An 18,754-nucleotide genomic window follows, 5' to 3' on the forward strand; every position below is an offset into this window, starting at 1 on the left:
GGACACGGGTTTGATCCCTGGCCCTGCTTGGTGGGTTAAGGATCCAGTGTTGTCATGAGCTGTGGTGTAGGTCACAGATGCAGCTTGGATATGGCATTCTGTGGCTATGGTATAGGCCAACAGCTGCAGATCTTATTCGACCCCTAGCCTGGGAACTTCCATATGTTGTCAGTACAGTTCTAAAAAGATAAAAATAAATAAATAAATAAATAAATAAATAAATAATGATGGCTTTCACTAGGGTACCATGAATTCAAAGGAGAGAAGTGGACACATTCAATATATATTTTGTCAGTAGAGCTAGCTTGCTAATGAATTTAACATGGAGTGTGAGGGTGAGAGAAGAATAAAAGATGACACAAAAATCTTGGACTGGAGTTCAAGAGAAAAAGATGCAGAAAACTATGACTGGATAAATAGAATATAAGAATTTTTCCTACTTAAATTCTTTAAAATAAGTGTGACTATCAGAGAAAAAAATATAATATTTCTGATGGGGTTTTCATTGTAAGTAAATGTAATATGTATGACAAATACAACATAAAGGGGAAGGTTAAAAGGACATATATTGTTGCAGGATTTCTGCATTTCACTTGAAGTGGTAAAATATGAATTCTAAGTAAACTGAAAAGTTAGGTATATACATTGTAATTCCTACAACAAACTCTAAAATATTTAAACAGAAAGGTATAATAAAAAGCCAATAGGTAAAATAAAGTACTAAAAATATTTTAAGCTCATGTACATTTCATTAAATGTAAACCCTCTAAACACATTGATTAACAAGATGGGGTTACCTTGCAGTTTATGTGAATTTATGAAAAGGATCCCCTTGGTTATTGAGTGTAGGATAGTGTCATTTAGAGAAACTGAGGCACATTTATCTCTTCAGTACAATTGAAAGTTGAATAATCATCCAATCTCTACTCATCTTTAAACATCTTAATGAACTAGTCAGAGATATGGATCAAATAATTCAGTGCTGTTCTTTTAGTAACATAAAAACCCTATTCTGACATTATAATAAAATGTTTTAATGTTTAAAAAAACAGATGTGGTTGAAAAAATATAGGACCTAACTATAGAATATAGACAAGTTTGAAACAAAGTAATGCAAGTTTATACACAGTATAGATACTAATAAAAAGAGAACTGGAGTGGCTTTATTAATATCAGATCAAGGAAAATTACTAGGGACATTACATACTGATAAGAAATGTCAGCTCATCAGGAAGATATAGTAATGTAAAAAAAAAAAAAAAAAAAACCAACAACAACAAAAAAGAAGTTCCCATTGTGGCTCAGCAGAAAGGAATCTGACTAGCATCCATGAGGATGCAGGTTTGATCCCTGGCCTTGCTCAGTGGATTAAGGATCTGGCATTGTCTTGAGCTGTGGTGTAGGTCACAGAGGTGGCTCAGATCTGTCATTACTGTGGCTGTGGTGTAGGCCAGCAGCTACAGCTCTGATTCGACCCCTAGCCTGGAAACCTCCCTATGCCATGGGTGCAGCCCTAAAAAAAAGACAAAGAAAAAAAAGATACAGTAATCTGAAAAGTGTATACATCTAAAAATAGAGCTTCAAGATACACAGTAAAAACTGATAAAATGGAGAAATATACAAATCTATTATAGAGACCTCAAAATTCCTTTATCAGTAATCAACACAACAAATAGAAAGAAAACCAGCACGTATGTAAAAGATATGAATAATACTATCAACTGATTGACTTTTATAGAAGTTTTCACACAATGAAAGTGGAATATACATTCTTTTCAAGTGCATAAGGAACATTCACCAAGATATATTCTAGGGCCATAAAACAAACCTTAAAATTTTTGAACGTATGTTTTCATACTTTAAAACAAAGTATATTTTCTGCATAGAAAAATTTAACTATATAAAGATAACTGGGAAACTCCAAATATTTAAAAAGTAAAAATAAACTTCTAAATGATTCATGGGTCAAAGAAACCTCGTAGGAAATTATAGAATATTTTGAACTGAATGAAAATCAGCATATTAAAATCTGTGGAATGCAGCTAAAACAGTGCTTAGAGGAAAATTTATAGCACTAAGAATGCTTACATTGGAAAAGAAGAAAGTCTCAAATCAATAACCTATATTTTCACTTGGAGAAACTAAAAAAGGACAAACTAAACTCAAAGCTAGCAGAAAAAAAGAAATTTGCAGAGATAACAGAAATCAGTGAAACTGAAAACATTCAAACATTAGAGAAAATTAATAAAACTAAAATCTAGTTCTTTGAAATAATAATAATAAGATAAACGTCTGGCCCAAAGACCAAGAAAAGGAAAGAGAGAGATGACCAATATCAAGGAAGATAGAGAAGGTATCACTACAAACCCTAAAGACACTGAAAGTATAATAAGGGAATGCTATGAACAACTCTATGTCCATAAATTTGACAACATGATGAAATGTCCATTCCTTGAAAAACAGAATTTAGAAAATTCATGAAGAAATAAATTACCTGCATAGTTTGATTTCTATGAGAGAAATTTAATTTGTGGATACCAACTTTCTCAGAAAGAAAACTCCAAACACAAGTCATTTAATTGGTGAATTCTACAAACATTTATGGAAGAAATTATGCTAATTCTACACAGTCTCTTCCAGAAAATAAGAAGACAGAATACATCTCAACTCATTTTATGAAGCCAGCATTACCTGCTGCCATAACAGGAACAACACAAGAAAACTGTAGACCCTCATGAACATAGAAACTCAAAATCCTCAATAAAATATTAGGAAACTGAATCCAGTCGTATGTAAAAATGCCTACAACAAAACAGAGTTTTTCCTGGGAATGTAAGATTATTTTAACAATCAGTGTATAAATGGAATTTACTGCATTAATAGGCAAAAGAAGAAACATCAAAATCGCTTGATTATTTCAATAGTAGAAAAACTTTTGATATAATTTATAACATTTATTCATGATAAAATTATCAGTACTCTAGAATGAAAGAGAACTTGTTTTACATGATTAAGGACATCTATAGATACTTGTAGCTAACATTATACTTAATGATGAAAGACTGAATGTTTTCCCCTAAGACTAGGAACAAGGTAAGGATGTCTGTCTTACCACTTCTACTCAGTATTCATAATGAAAGTCCTGGTCAGTTCAAAAAGGCAGGAAAAAGAAAAGGCATTTTGAATGGAAAATAAAACTTTCTAGGTAACATTATTGCCTAAGAAGCTCTCAAAGAATCTACAAAAATGCTCCTAGAACTTAAAATTGAGTTTGGTAAGGTCTTAAGCAATGAAATTAAAATACAGGAAGTAATTATATTCCTATGTACAGTGATACCTTGTTTTATTACCCTTTTGTGCTTCCAGATACTGTGTTTTCCAAAAATTGGAGGTTTGTGGTATCCTTGTGTTGAGCAGGTCTATCAGTGCTATTTTTCCAACAGCCTTTGCTCACTTCATTGTCACATTTTGTGTCACATTTTGGTAATTCTACAATATTCCAATTTTTTTCATTCTTATATTTGTTATGGTGACCTGTGATGAATGGTTTTTGAATTAGTGTTAAGATTCACTGAAGGCTCAGATGATGGTTAGCATTCTTTAGCATTCTTGAGCAATGCTAATTTTAAATGTATTTTAAAATTAAGGAATGAGCATTGTTTTTTAATTTTTTAATTTTTTTAAATGACTGTACCCACGGCATATGGAAGTTACTGGGCCAAGGATCTAATCTGAGCTGAATCTGTGATGTATGCCACAGCTGCAGCTACTCCAGATCCTTAACCCACTGCACTGGGCCAGGGCTCAAAATGGCAATGCCACAGAGACAAGCTGGATCATTAACTGTACCACAGCGGGAACTCCCTACCATGTTTTTTTAGGCGCAATGCTGTTGCCAACCTAATAGATTACAGGATAGTGTAAACATAACTTTTATGCACACTGGGAAACCAAAAAAAATATGTTTATTACAACATTTGCTTTGGATGGCCTGGAACAAAACCTGTAATATTGCCAAGTATACCTGTAATGACAATAAAACATTGGAAACCAAAATTCAAAATTAGTGCCACTTAGAATAGTGCCCAAAATCAATCAATAAATATTTAAATATAAATTTATCAGGATCTATGTGCTTAAAACTACAAAACACTAATAGAATAAATGAAAGGAATCTTCCATAGATTAGAAGATTCATTATACTTAAGATGTCATTTCTCTGAGTTCTCACTGTGGCACAGTGGGTTAAGAATCTGACTGCAGTGGCTCAGGTCATTGCAGAGGTGTAGACTTGATCCCTGGCAGTGGGTTAAAGGATCTGGTGTTGCCACAGCTGCAGCTCAGATTCAGTCCCTGGCCTGGGAACTTCTCTATACTATGGGTGTGGCCATTAAAAAAAAAAAAAAAAGCCATTTCTCTTTGGTTTGATCTGTATATTTGGTACAATTCCAACAAAAATACCAACAAGTATGTTTGGCAAATTGATCTTAAAATTTATATAGAAAAGCACAGAAACATATCCAATAAAATTTTGCAAATGAACAAAGTTGGAAGACTCATACTATTCAATAGCAATACTTACTGTAAAGCTGCAATCATTAAGACAATGAGGTACTGATGAAAATACAGATACAAGATCAATGGAATGAAATAGAGACTTTAGAAATGAAATCACAGAATTGCAATCAGTTGACTTTTGAAAAAGATGCAAAAGCAATTCCATGGGAAAAGGATAGTCTCTTAAAAAAATGGTGCTATTTACAGTAGCCAAGACAAAGCAGCCTAAATGTCAATCGACAGAAGAATGGATAAAGAAGATGTGGTACATATATACCATAGAATATTATTCAGCCATAAAAAAGAATTAAATAATGCCATTTGCCATTTGGACCTAAAGATTATCAGATTAAGTTAGTGAAAGACAAAAATATGATATCACTTATATGCACATTCAGAAAAAAGGATACAAATGAACTTATTTGCAGAACAGAAACAGACTTATGGACTTTGAAAACAAACTTATGGTTAATCAGAGGGGACAGGTAGAAGGGGGAGGGGTGGACTGGGGTTTGGGATTCTCATATGAACACTGTGGTATATGGAACGGTTGGTCACGGGGACATGCTGTATAGCACAAGGAACTCTGCCCAATATTCTGTGACAATGTATGTGGGAAAAAAATCTGAAAAAGAATGGATGTGTATATGTGTATAACTGAATCACTTTGTCATACAGCAGAAATTATCACATGTCAATCAACTGTACTTGAGTAAATTAAATCTTTTAAAAAGGAAAAAAAACTGGCACTGAACAACTGAACATCTATGTGCAAAAAAAAAAAAATGAACCTTGACCTATACTTCACATTTTGTACAAAATTAATTAAAAATGGATAACAGAACTAAATACAAGGTGTTCCCATGGTGGTGCAGTAGTAACAAACCTGACTGGTATCCATGAGGACACGGGTTTCATCCCTGGCCTTGCTCAGTGGGTTAAGGATCTGGCGTTGCTGTGAGCTGTGGTGTAGGTCACAGACGCAGCTTGGATCCTGAGTTGCTGTGGCTATGGCTATGGTTGGCAGCTACGGCTCCAATTCAACCCCTAGCCTGGAAACTTCCATATGCTACGTGTACAGCTCTGAAAAGACAAGAAAAAAAGAAAGAAGGTAGGAAAGGAAGGAAGGAAGAAAGAACTAAATACAAAACATAAAGCTGTAAAGCTTTTAAAGAAAACCTAGGAAAAAAATCTTTGTGGGCTTGAGTTAGGTAAAGAATTCTTTTTTTTTTTTTTGCCATTTCTTGGGCTGCTCCCACGGCATATGGAGATTCTGAGGCTAGGGGTCGAGTCAGAGCTATAACCACCGGCCTACACCAGAGCCACAGCAACATGGGATCCGAGCCGTGTCTGCAACCTACACTACAGCTCACGGCAATGCCAGATCCTTAACCCTCTGAGCAAGGCCAGGGATCGAACCCACAACCTCATGGTTCTTAGTTGGATTCATTAGCCACTGCGCCATGACGGGAACTCCAAGAATTCTTAAATGTGATAATAAAATCAAGATTTATATGAGAAAAATTATAACTTAGTCTTTATCACAAAGACTTGTCAAAGTTGCTGTTAAGAGAATGAGAAGACAAGTCATAGGTTTATAGAAAAATATTTGAATCATGTATTTGACAAAGGCCTTGTACTTAGAATACATAAGAACTTTGGAGTTCCCATCATGGCTCAGTGGTTAACAAATCTGACTAGGAACCTTGAGGTTGTGGATTTGATCCCTGGCCTTGCTCAGTGGGTTAAGGATCTGGCGTTGCCGTGAGCTGTGGTGTAGGTTGCAGACGCAGCTCAGATCTGGCATTGCTGTGGCTCTGGCATAGGCTGGCAGCAAAAGCTCTGATTCATCCCCTAGCCTGGGAATCTCCATATGCCGTGGGTGCGGCCCTAGAAAAGACAAAAAGACAAAAAAAAAAAAAAAAAAAAAAAGAAGAAGAATATATAAGAATATTCCAAAGTCAATGATAAGAAAACAAGCAACCCAATTTGCCCAATTTTCAAAAAAAGAAAAATAATTCAGCAGATTCTTCATCAAAAGAGACATATAGATGGCCTTAAGTGCATGGAAAGATTTTCAGTATCATTAGGCATTGGTCATTAGGGAAAGACAAAATCATGAGAAAAACTACACACCTATTAAATTACTAAAATTTAAAACAAACAACTGATGTTATGAGGTCTTGATGAAGTTCTAGAGCAACTGGAACTCTCATACATTGGTGTGAGAATGCACAGTGATACAGACATCTGAAAACCACTTTGGCAGTTTCCTATAAAATTAAACATATGCTTGCCATATGTCCAGCCATCTCACTCTCACATTTCCACTTTCAAGAGAGTTTTTATCATAAATGGGTGCTGAATTTTGTCAAAAGCTTTTTCTGCATCTATTGAGATGATCATATTGTTTTTATTCTTCAATTTGTTAATGTGGTATATCACACTGATTGATTTGCAGATGTTGAAAACTCCTTGCATCCCTGGGATAAATCCTCCTTGATCATGGTGTATAATCCTTTTGATGTAATTTTGGATTTGATATGCTAGTATTCTGCTTGCTTGCTTGCTTTTTCTTTTCTTTTTAGGGCAGCACCTGTGGCATATGAAGGTTCCCAGGCTAGGGGTTGAATCTGAACTGCAGCTGCTGGCCTCATCAAAGTCACAGCAAATGAGGGATCTGAGCTGTGTCTGTGACCTATGTCACAGCTCATGGTAATGCCAGATCCTGAGCCACCAAGCAAGGCCAGGTATAGAACCAGTATTCTCCTGGGTACCAGTCAGATCTGTTTCTGCCACACCGCAATGGGAACTCCAGATATGCTACAGTTTTCTTGAGGATTTTAACACCTATGTTTATTAGTGATATTTCCCTGTAATTTTATTTTATTTTTTTGTGGTATCTCTGTCTGGTTTTTGTGTCAAGGTGATAGTGGCCTCATAGAATGAGTTTGGAAATGTTCCCTTTCTCTGCAATATTTTGGAATAGTTTCAGAAGGATAGGTGTTAACTCTTCTTTAAGTGTTTGATAGAATTCACCTGTGAAGCCATCTGGTTCTGGACTTCTATTTGTTGGAATTTTTTTGATCACAGTAGATTTTTTTTGGTGGTAGTTACCATGAGGTTTTGGTATCTATCTATCTAGAGACACAGAGATCTGTATGTCTGTTTTTGTGCCAATACCACATTGTTTTGATTACTGTAGCTTTGTAGTATTGTCTAGGAGAATTATATCTCCTGCTTCCCCCACTGCCACCCCCAGGATTGCTTTGGCAATCTGGGTCTTTTATGGTTTCATACAGATTTTTGGATTATTTGTTCTAGTTCTTTGGAAAATGTCATAGGTAATTTGACAGGGATTGCATTAAATCTGTAGTTTGCTTTGGGTAGTATGAACATTTTAACAGTATTAATTCTTCCAATTCAAGAGTGTGGGGTATATTTCCATTTCTTTGAATCCTTTTTAATTTCCTTTATTAATCTTTTGTAGTTCTCAACATATGTCTTTCATCTCCCTGGTCAGGTTTATTCCTAGGTATTTTTGTGTATTTTTTGGTGCTATTTTAAAGTTGTTTTGTTTTTTTTAACATTCCTTTTCTGTTATTTTGTTAGTATACAGAAATGCTGCAACCAGTTTCCACATGTTAATCTTGTATCCTGCTACTTTGCTGAATTCATTGATCAGATCAAGTAGTTTAATGGATTCCTTAGGGTTTTCTATATGTTGTATCATATCATCTGCATAGAGTAGTAATTTTACTTCTTCCCTTCCAATTTGGATACCTTTTATTTCTTTTTGTTGTCTGATTGCTGTGGCTAGGACTTCCAATACTATGTTGAATAAAAGTGGTGAGAGTGAGCATCCATGTCTTGTTCCAGATTTTAGCAGAAAGGTTCTCAGCTTTCTCCATTGAGTATAATATTGGCTGTGGGTTTGTTATAAATGGCTTTTATTATGTTAAGATATGTTTCCTTACCTACTTCTGTAAGAATTGTTGTCATGAATGGATGTTGAATTTTGTCAAATGCGTTTTCTATACCTATTGAGATGATCATGTGGTTTTTGACTTTTCTTTTGTTAAAATGGTATATTACACCGATTGATTTGAATTTGTTGAACCCCATGTGAACTTGGGATGAATCCCACTTGGTTGTGGTGTATCATCTTTTTAAGATGTTGTTGGATTCAGTTTGCTAAAATTTTGAGAATTTTTGCATCTATATTTACCAAGATACAGGCCTACAATTTTTTTGGTAGTATCTTTGTCTGGTTTTGGTGTTAGGGTTCTGGTGGCTTCATAGAATGTCTTTTGGAGTGTTCCTTCTTCAGTCTTTTGGAATGGTTTGAGAAGAATATGTATAAGTTCTTTGTATGTTTGGTAGAATATGCCTGTGAATCCAGGCAGTGAATTCACACTGTGAATTCTTTTTTTTGTAGGGAGTTTTTTTTTTCTTACATTTTCTGTTTTACTTCTAGCGATTGGTCTGTTCCATTGTCTATTTTTTCTTGATTCAGCTTTATGTATATCTCTAGAAAATTGTCCATTTCTTCTAAGTTGTCAGATTTTTTGGCATATAAATGTTCATAGTAGCCTCTTTTTTTTTTTTATTTCTGCAGTATCATTTGAGATTTCTCCTTTTTCATTTCTTATTTTGTTTATTTGGGTTCTCTCTCATTTCTTCTTTGTGAGCCTGGTCAGTGGTTTGTCAATTTTGTTTACTGTTTAAAAGAACCAGGACTTGGTTTTACTGATTTTTTTCTATTTTTTTAAATTTATTTTTTATTTTTTTGTCTTTTTGCCATTTCTTGGGCCACTCCTGAGGCATATGGAAGTTCCCAGGCGAGGGGTCTAACCAGAGCTGTAGCCACCAGCTCACACCACAGCCACAGCAACGCCAGATCTGAGCCACGTCTGCAACCTACAGCACAGCTCATGGCAACGCTGGATCCTTAACCCACTGAGCAAGGGCAGGGACCGAACCCGCAACCTCATGGTTCCTAGTCGGATTCGTTAACCACTGGGCCACAACGGGAACTCCCTCTATTGTTTTTTTAATCTCTGTTTTATACATTTCCTCTCTGATCTTTATTATTTCCTTTCTTCTGTTGACTTTAGATTTTGTTTCTTCTGCTTTTTCTAATTCTTTTAGGTGGTGTGTTAGGTTGTTTGAGATTTTTCTAGTTTTTTTTTTTTTTTTGAAAAAGGTCTGTATCACTATGAACTGCCCTTTAAGAACTACTTTTGTGGTATCCCATAGATTTTGTACAGTTGTGTTTTCATTGTTGTTTGTTTCAAGGTATTTTTAAATTTCCCTTTTTGATTTACTCATTGACCCATTGGTTTTTTTAGTAGCATGGTGTTTAATCTCCATGTATAGGTTTTTGCCCTTGTTGCTTTTAATATTTTCTCTTTGTCAATTTTAATAATTTTTGTCAATTCGATTAATATGTGTCAGTGTGTTCCTCCTTGGATGTATTCCTTTTTTTTTTTTTTTTTTTTTTTGTCTTTTTGCCTTTTCTAGGGCTGCTCCCTCCCTGCCTTTTCTTCGGCATATGGAGGTTCCCAGGTAGTGGTCTATTCGGACCTCTAGCCATCGGCCTACACCAGAGCCACAGCAATGCAGGATCCGAGCCACATCTGCAACCTACACCACAGCTCATGGCAATGCCAGATCCTTAACCCACTAAGCAAGGCCAGGGACCAAACCTACAAACTCATGGTTCCTAGTTGGATTCGTTAACCACTGCGCCAAGATGGGAACAATTCCTTGGATTTATTCTTATGGGATTCTGTCCTTCCTGGACTTGAGTGTTTCCTTTCCCATGTTAGGGAAGTTTTCAGCCATTATCTCTTCAAATATTTTTTCCAGCGCTTTCTTTCTCTCTTCTCGTTCTGAAGCCCTACAATAAGAATGTTGATACCTTTAATGTTGTCTCAGAGGTATCTTAGGCTGTCCACATTTCTTTTCATTCTTTATTCTGTTCTGCAGTTATTGCTTTCCACCAGTATATCTTCCAGATACACTTATTTGTTCTTCCTCATTTATTCTGCTATCAATTCCTTCTAGTGTATTTTTAATTTCAGTTATTTTATTGTTCATCTCTGATTCTTTGTTCTTTAAATCTTCTAGCTCTTTGTTAAACAGTTCTGTATCCTCTCAGTTTGTGCCTCCATTCTTTTACTGAGATCTTGGATAATCTTTTCTATCATTACTCTGTTTTTTTTTGCAGCAGCTGCTGCTGCTGCTGCTGTTGTTTTTTCATGTTGATTACCTGTCTCCACTTTACTTAGTTGTTCTTCTGGGGTTTTATTTTGTTCCTTCCTTTGGAACATATTTCTCTGCTGTCTCATTTTGTCTAACTTTCTGTGTTTGTAATCTTCATTTTGCAGGCTACATAATTGTAAGCAATAACTCCTCTTGCTTCTGGTGTCTTCCCCCTCATCGTTGAAGTTGGTCCAGGAGCTTATGTAGGCTTCCCAGTGGAAGGGATTTGTGCTTGCCCACTGTTGGGTGGGGCTGGGCCCTGTCACTTGTGTTTAGAGGCCCCCATGGGCTCAGGATGACTTTAGGCTGCCTGTCTGCTAATAGATGGGTCTGTGTTCCCACCTTGTTGGTTTTTGCTCTCAGGTGTCCTGATACTTGAGCCTGCAAGTTGTTGGGTGGAGGCAGGTCTCAGTGCCAAAATGGTGACCTCCAAGAGAGCTCACGCCGAAGAATATACCCTCAGGCCTCTGCCACCAGTGTCCTTGCCTTCACAGTGAGCCACAGCTGAACCATGCCTCCCTGTGAGTCCTCCAAAACCCACAGGTGAGTCTCTCCAAGGGGACTATGGACTCACTGCTTTGCCCTGGGTCTCAGTCCATATGAAACCTTATGTGCACCCTCAAAAAGTGCAGTCTCTGTTTCTCTCAGTCCTGTGGAGCTGCTGTGTGCAAGCCTTACAGGCCTTCAAAGCCAAATGCTCTGGGGACTTCTCTTGATGCCAGACCTCCAGCTGGGAAGCCTGACCTGGTCTCAGAACTCTTACTCCTGTGGAAGAAACTCTGTAATATAATTATTTTCCAGTTTGTGGGTTTCGCACCTGGTGGGTATGGGATTTGATTTCATCACAAAAATGCCCTTTCTACCATCTCATTGTGGCCTCTTCTTTGTCCCTGGATGTAGAATATCTTTTTTTCATAGGTTATAGTTTTTTTTTTTTGTCTGTGGTTGTTCAGTAGTTGTGATTTTGGTGTTTTTGTGAGGAGGTGAGCTCAAGGCCTTCTACCCCTCTAGTTTGTTTCTTCCCCCTCTGGTGAGCCAGGATTCCAAAACCTAAAAAATGGGAGCCACAATGATTCTATCACGAACATAATTTGTGCACAGATACACACAGGTTAGAAGTGTATTTCATAACAATCTTGAGCTGTTGTCACTGGAGAGCAATAATGAGCCTTTATTGCTTAAGAAATTGGAGTTCTAGAGTTCCCATCATGGCTCAGTGGTTAACGAATCTGACTAGGAACCATGAGATTGTGGGTTTGAGCCCTGGCTTTGCTCAGTGGGTTAAGGATCCAGCATTGCTGTGAGCTGTGGTGTAGGTTGCTGATGCGGCTCAGCTCCTATTAGACCCCTAGCCTGGGAACCTCCATATGCCATGAGTGCAGGCCTAGAAAAAGACAAAAAAGGAAAAAAAAAAAAAAGAAATTACCTGCACTGACAGATTGAAAGCTAGGAACAGTCTCATTATTCTATGTGTAAGATCCAGGGAAAGTACATTGAGAAAAATGATGAAGGGACAGTTAAGGGCTACTGGTGGGCATTTAGCAAAGAATTGTACATATTTTTCTATAAGACTGATAAACTTTCTAGAATTATGCAATAGATACTGTTTCCAAACAATCCACTGGAATCAAAGCAATGGCTATGTTCTAGCTACCCACTCTGTACCTCTTTTTCTAGCCAGTACCTAATATTCTACCTTTTGAGCTGCACATTTTAGCATTTCTGGAGTTAGACTTCAGTCTTACAGTAAATATAAAATTTAGTGGAGTATTTTTTCTTCTCTTCATTCTCTTTCCTCTTCTCTTCCTCCCTTCCTGCCCCCCAAAACCCTCATTAAAGAGATGGTGCATTTTAAAGATGGTGTCTTAGAATTAGAGGCAACTTATTTCCAATTGTTTGACGTCCAGGTTGAAGACTTATGTCTCAGTTTAGTTTTCCCCATTTGGTTTACAAGGTGGACTCTGATAATTTGCCCTCTAGGACTGAAAAGAACCTTGATGAGTCTGTGTTCTGATATCCTCTCAGATCTCAGCTCTTAGAGGAGCTCTTATCAGAGGTGTGTCCTAATAAAGTCCTGAGAAAACTAAGCCTGCCAAAGACTGTATGATGTGATGGTAGATGCCAAGTTCCAGAAATGAACACTGCCGCCTTGATGACAATACAGTGTAACATCTTTTTGCTTCAGGTCTATACAAAATTATATTGTATATTTGTATAAACATAAATTTCAGAGAAAACCTCTTTTTCCAAGTAAGGTACATTGGTATGAGTGTGTGTGTGTGTATATATGTGTATATACATATATATATATATATATTTATAAATATAAAAAGTAAAAGCTATCATCTTGTAAGTCAGAATAAAAGAAAATTGTCACTGTAATATATTAAATAACTCATTACATCAAGAATAGCCTAGGAATTAGTCCTCTCAAACATCCTGCTTCATAGATTAACATTAGAGTTTATTTGCATATATGCTATAGACATATATGAAAGAGAGAGAGTGTGTGTATATACATATACATAGATTATATGGCATATATAGTGTTTTAAGAGAGTAAACACCATGTAGCTAATTTCTGTGGCCAAAGATAATTTCAGTGTTTTTGCAACATTTGACAATCATTTCATCTTTATAATACCATCTAAATTAGCATTTTTAAGAATCCCGCATATTACTTAACAGAAAAGGCCTAAGTGGTATCAAAAGAGACTGGAGGCAAATTAAGTTTCCTTTTGTCCAACTTTGTGTCACTTCCTGCCTCCATAAATAGGGAAAGCAAAATATCTGTGCTTCTTATTCATGTACATCTGCCAAACCAATTAACACCTCCTGAATGTTATCTTAATTGCATTTATTAACATAACATTAACATAGCAGGGAGATAACATTCAGGAGGTATTAATTGGTTTGGCAAGCACTCTTGAATGGGAAGCATAGAGGAGGGCCCCTCTCAGTATCTTGTGTGTGTGGTTGATTTTTTCTTTTTTCCCTTTGGTGGTAGAGAGGAAATGGGATTACACTGAAAGAGAGAAAATATATCTTAACCAAAATTGTAGCCCACATCACAGGGTCACCTGATTCTCCCTTCTGAAAGCTGCAAAGAAGCATCTGCTCTAAAGCCTGCTTGTTTGACAGTTTACCCAGACGCCCTCTCCGCCCCATTGTCCGTCCCTGTGTAGTTCTGGCTATGGAGGCCTCTGGAGGTGTGGAGGCACAGACATGCTTCTTGGGGATGCACTGAACTACACACATAAATTTTTACAGCAACTCAGCTGCTTTCAGAATAATTCAAATGTGTTCCTCTGATGAGAATTTAGTAGGGCTCCTACCCTTATAGAATTATAGAGCTATGGAGTGCTTTAACTAGATGCATCTATTCATTAACTAATTCAGTAGGCATTATTGAGGACCTCTGATAGCCTAGGAATGTAAAATACTGGGGTAAATAGATAAACAAGACTCAATACCTGGCTCAAGATGTCAAGCTGACACAGGAATTGGCCTTGCAGACAATGATGGTAGGTGAATGGTTCATCTAGTCAATCCATACATCTTTATTGAGTGAATAAATTAGTGAAATATGATTGTCATGGTTCCCCTCTGGTGGTGGTATGGAGTGTGGGGAGGGTGAAGATGTAGGGATATGTGTATAAGAAGGCAAAACCGAAGACAGCAGATGGCTCTGAAAAGTTAAGATGAGGAGGGACTGAACTAAGACAGAAACACTAGGGATGGAGAGGATGGCATAGATAAGGAAACCTGCAGGATCCAAATAGCCGCTAACGTTTATTGAGAGTTTTCTTTCTGCCAACCAGTGCTCTCACCATTTGAAATGAGTTTCATTTTCTCAGCAATCATGTGTGCTGGTCGTATTATTATACCCGTTTTAAAGATGAGGAAGTTGAATTTGGTAAGCTAAGTAATGACCCTTCAAGGCTGTTCACACTCTAATCCCCAGGACCTATGAATAGGTTACATTACATAGCAAAAGGGACTTTGCAGATGTAATTAAGGATTTTTGCAATGGGGAGATTATCTTGGATTATCTGTGGTGGGCCTGAGGTAATTACAGGGCCTTTATATGAATGGAGCAGAAGTAGAGTCAGAGTGAGAAGATAAAAAGACAGAAGCAGGAGTTCCCATTGTGGCTCAGCGGGTTAAAACCCCAACTAGTATCCATGAGCATGCAGGTTTGATCCTTAGCCTCACTCAGTGGGTTAAGGATCAGGCATTGCTGTGACCTGCAGTGTAGGTTACAGATGCAGCTTGGATCCTGCATTGCTACGGCTGTGGTGTAGGCCAGTGGCTGCTGCTCCAATTCAACCCCTAGCCTGGGAACTTGCATATGCCACTGGTGTGGCCCTTTGGAAAAAAAAAAAAAAGAAAAAAGGAGAAAAACAAAGAAGCAGAGGTCAGAGAAAAGAGAAAATACCATACTGGAGTCTTTGAAGATGAAAGGGCCACAAGCCAAGGAATGTAGGTGGCCTGTAGAGGGGCTTTCCCAGAGCCCTCTGTATAATCAGAGTCTTTCCAGTTACCCATGTTTTCCACTGTCTTTCATTTTCATTCTCTTTGGGAAAGTACCTTGTTTAATTGTACAGTATTTTTCTTACTGAAAAGCTGTTTCCCTTATTACATGATCATTTCCATGAATGCTATTCCTATGTTGTTCACTGTTGACCCAATGTGTAGCACTGTGCCTGACACAAAAAATATACTCAATAATTGCATGTTAAAAGAATGTAGGAAGAGAAGAAGTTCTTATATTTGCTGAGGATGGCTTATTTCAGGGCTATCACGGTGTCCTCTGAGGGGGTCTTGATGTGTTGAAATAACAGATTTATAATCACCTCGTGATAGGAAGGTTCACCTGCCCATATCTTCAAAGAACCTATTGACTCAGCTGCTGGGGATGTGGTTTTGCAGACAGCTTTAAGTATTAGCCCCTTCATGGATTATATCACCTGCAGAAAACTGCCTTGCTTAAGGTTATACCCTTTTCAGGGTGGCCCATATCCAGCAACTGATTGAGATGAGCTTACAGGCCTGGCCAATTCAGTCTAGCATGGAACAACTCTGGCAGGGTAGTTTAGCTACAGAGTTCCTTATAGGGTGGGCCAAAGTTGTCATTGGGCCCATGCCATGCTTGATTTCTGCCTCACCCAGTCCTGTTCCTAATTCTCTTCCACAGATATTGATTTCAAGGACACTCTTTAATAAACATCCAGCATACTAAACTGTCTTAAAGTCTACTTCCTAGTGACCCAAATCTCAAACAATCACTAAGTGTAGAATTATTTTGAACCAGGCATTTATAAATAATTTGAAACAGAATCCAAATTTTAGTGACAAGGTATAGATCTTCATATGAAGCAAATCCTATGTATTAATTATCTTTTCACTGAGTTATGAAGACTGCTACTATTAATGATTCTTTTTTGAATTAACACTTTATTTTATTTTATTTTATTTATTTTTAGGGCTGTAGGTGTGGCATACGGAAGTTCCCAGGCTAGAGGTTGAGTCGGAGCTGCAGCTGCCTGCCTAGACCACAGTAATGCTGGATCCAAGCCATGTCTGTGACCTATAGCTCATGGCAATGCCAGATCATCAACCCACTGAATGAGGCCAGGGATCAAACCCACATCTTCATGGATACTAGTCTGGTTTGTTTCCACTGAGCCACAATGGGAATTCCTGTTAATGACTTGTGAGTAGAATCTGTCAACCTGGTGATGCCCCCCAGAAACATGGTTTGGCAGTCACATCAGAGCTTTCTCCTGAGTATCTCTTGAATTGTCTCCTTGACCCATCACCCTCATCACTCTTAGTTCAGGCTACCCTTTACTTCTCTCTGAACAACTTTCAGTCCATTATTTTGTTTTCCTCCAATTTTTCTCCATGCTGGAGTGGCCATTGTCCCATGTAGTAGCTCCCCACCACCTGTAGCATAGAGTCTTAACTCCTAAACATGACATCCAAAGCCTTTGCCAATTGACCTTCTCCCGATTTCCAGACTCATCTCTCACACACTCTAATCAACCTACCTGATTCACCATTGCCTTCTTTATCTAGAACCTGCCAAATTCTCCAACCTCCCTATGCTGGTGCATAGGCCCATCATGACCTGGATTATCTTTAGAGCTCTTGCCTTAAATTTTGCCACCACTCCTTTCTAGTCTCAGCCATCCTGAGTGACAAGCACTTCATCACTGTGCCTTGTCCTTGTTTGCTTCTGGGCATTGTATGCTGTTTCCTGTCTGGACTATTTTCCCTTTCTCTGCTCACCCACTTCCCTGGCCTTCTCCTTGCCAAATTGCTTGCTACTGATACTCACTGTTCCCTGATTGACTGAGGATGAATTTGGTGACTCTCCTATGTGCTCTTATGGCACCTTTTTGCTTAGTCTTTTGATAACAGCTGTACCATTCATAATTGCCTCTAAACTTGACTGTCTCAGCCACTAGACTGAACTCCTTATTCATAGCCGTGAACACAGCAATGAACATAGTGCAAAGCACATAGAAGCTACTTGGAAAGTATTTGTGAATGAATGGATGAAGAACTGAAGTCTCACAATGACCCTAAGGCATAGGCAGGTAAACGTTTCTGGCCACATTTTAGAGATATAGAAATTAAGATAGACTTAGCAAGGTTATATTGCATTCTGACTGCAAATCTAGTGCTATTTACTCTAAATGCCTCAATCTTTCATTCATTCCATATTATGTCATTCTACAACTGTGAGTGTAGGTCTGCTGTGTGGCTGTGTGTTGGGCTCTATTATAGGTGTTGGGTTGATATGGTCTCTCTTATGGAGCCTACATTCTAGAAGGAAAGATTGATAGTAAACAAGTAACAAAATAATGTTGAGTGGAGGTAAGTTCTGTGAAGGAAATATGATGCAGTGATATGGTAGAGTAGTGGTGCGGAGGGGTAGTTCTTTAGCATTGGAGGTCAGGGAATGGCCCTGGAAAGGAATGACATCTGAGCTGAGATCTGAAAGATAAGGAAGGAGCCAGTCATGAGACAAGACAAAGAAGACCCTTCCTGGCAAAGGGAAGAGCATGTACAAAGTGGGAAAGAACTCACTGTGTTCAAGGACCAGAAAGAAGACCAGAATGTCAAGACTATAATGAATAATGGGGAAAGTGATGGGGAGAGCATCAGTCCAGATCATGTAGGGCAAGTAGATCCTGACCAAGAATTTGAATGTTATTCTAAATGAAATGGGAAGGCAATGAAAGATTTAAAAAGCAAGGATTGGCAGTTACTTAACCCAGAATGCAATCCACTGCAAATCCTAGTGATACAAGAGATTTGGATGAATCGAATTTCAGGGGATAAAATCCCATGTAATTTGGAAAATGTAGCCTAGCAGGATTAGAGCTCTAGAAGCAGTGTGGACCCAGTAGTCATTTTCACTGGAGAGTGGCAGGTGCTTTTATAAACCATGGTTATGATGTCCACCAATGCCTTCATACTGATAAATTCCACACCTCAACTTCCAATTATTTCTTATTTCCAATTACCTGCTGGACAGCTCTTCCATAATGTCCTGTGATTTACGTCTAAAGGTAGATCTGTTGGCTTGCCCACTGATTCTTCCATGCAGTGGTGTCCTCCTTCTTTGTTAATGATCTGTTTATTTTCTTAAGTTACAGGCATCCTAGTGACAATCCTGTAACAAAAGCCCAGCTGACCACCAAGTCCTGATGTCTTCCACCACCCGATATTTCTTAGATTCAGCTTTGTGGTCCTTCTCTCTTTCAGGTTCTCATCTGCTCTCTCCAGAACTTTTGCAGCCGCCTCCTAAATATCGTTCATCATCTTTACTCCAGTCCCATTTCAAGCTACTGCCAACCTAACCTAGTTTTTTCCCAAATGCAGAGTTTTTTATATTTTAACTCAAATGCAGGAGTAA

The 18,754-nt window shown here is 37.9% G+C and overlaps 1 protein-coding gene across 6 annotated transcripts in view; it reads left to right on the plus strand.

The window, feature by feature from the left end:
• The window catches only part of LOC100154821 (spermatogenesis-associated protein 31D4), a 191,497-nt gene that overhangs the window by 65,213 nt on the left and 107,530 nt on the right, over positions 1-18,754 (plus strand). For 2 of the 6 annotated variants that reach the window (XM_085019057.1, XM_085019105.1), the window contains one exon: positions 11,188-11,367. The exons of the other annotated variants lie outside the window; for them this stretch is intronic. The gene's annotated coding sequence lies outside the window, so the exon portion shown is untranslated. The remainder of the gene's footprint in view (positions 1-11,187; positions 11,368-18,754) is intronic. 6 annotated transcript variants of the gene reach the window in all.

This window comes from Sus scrofa, chromosome 1, assembly GCF_054392235.1.
Source record: "Sus scrofa isolate SSC_HxYL_T2T_F1_AM1 chromosome 1, Sscrofa_HxYL_maternal_Yorkshire_Landrace_v2.0, whole genome shotgun sequence".
Taxonomy (NCBI): Eukaryota; Metazoa; Chordata; class Mammalia; order Artiodactyla; family Suidae; genus Sus; species Sus scrofa.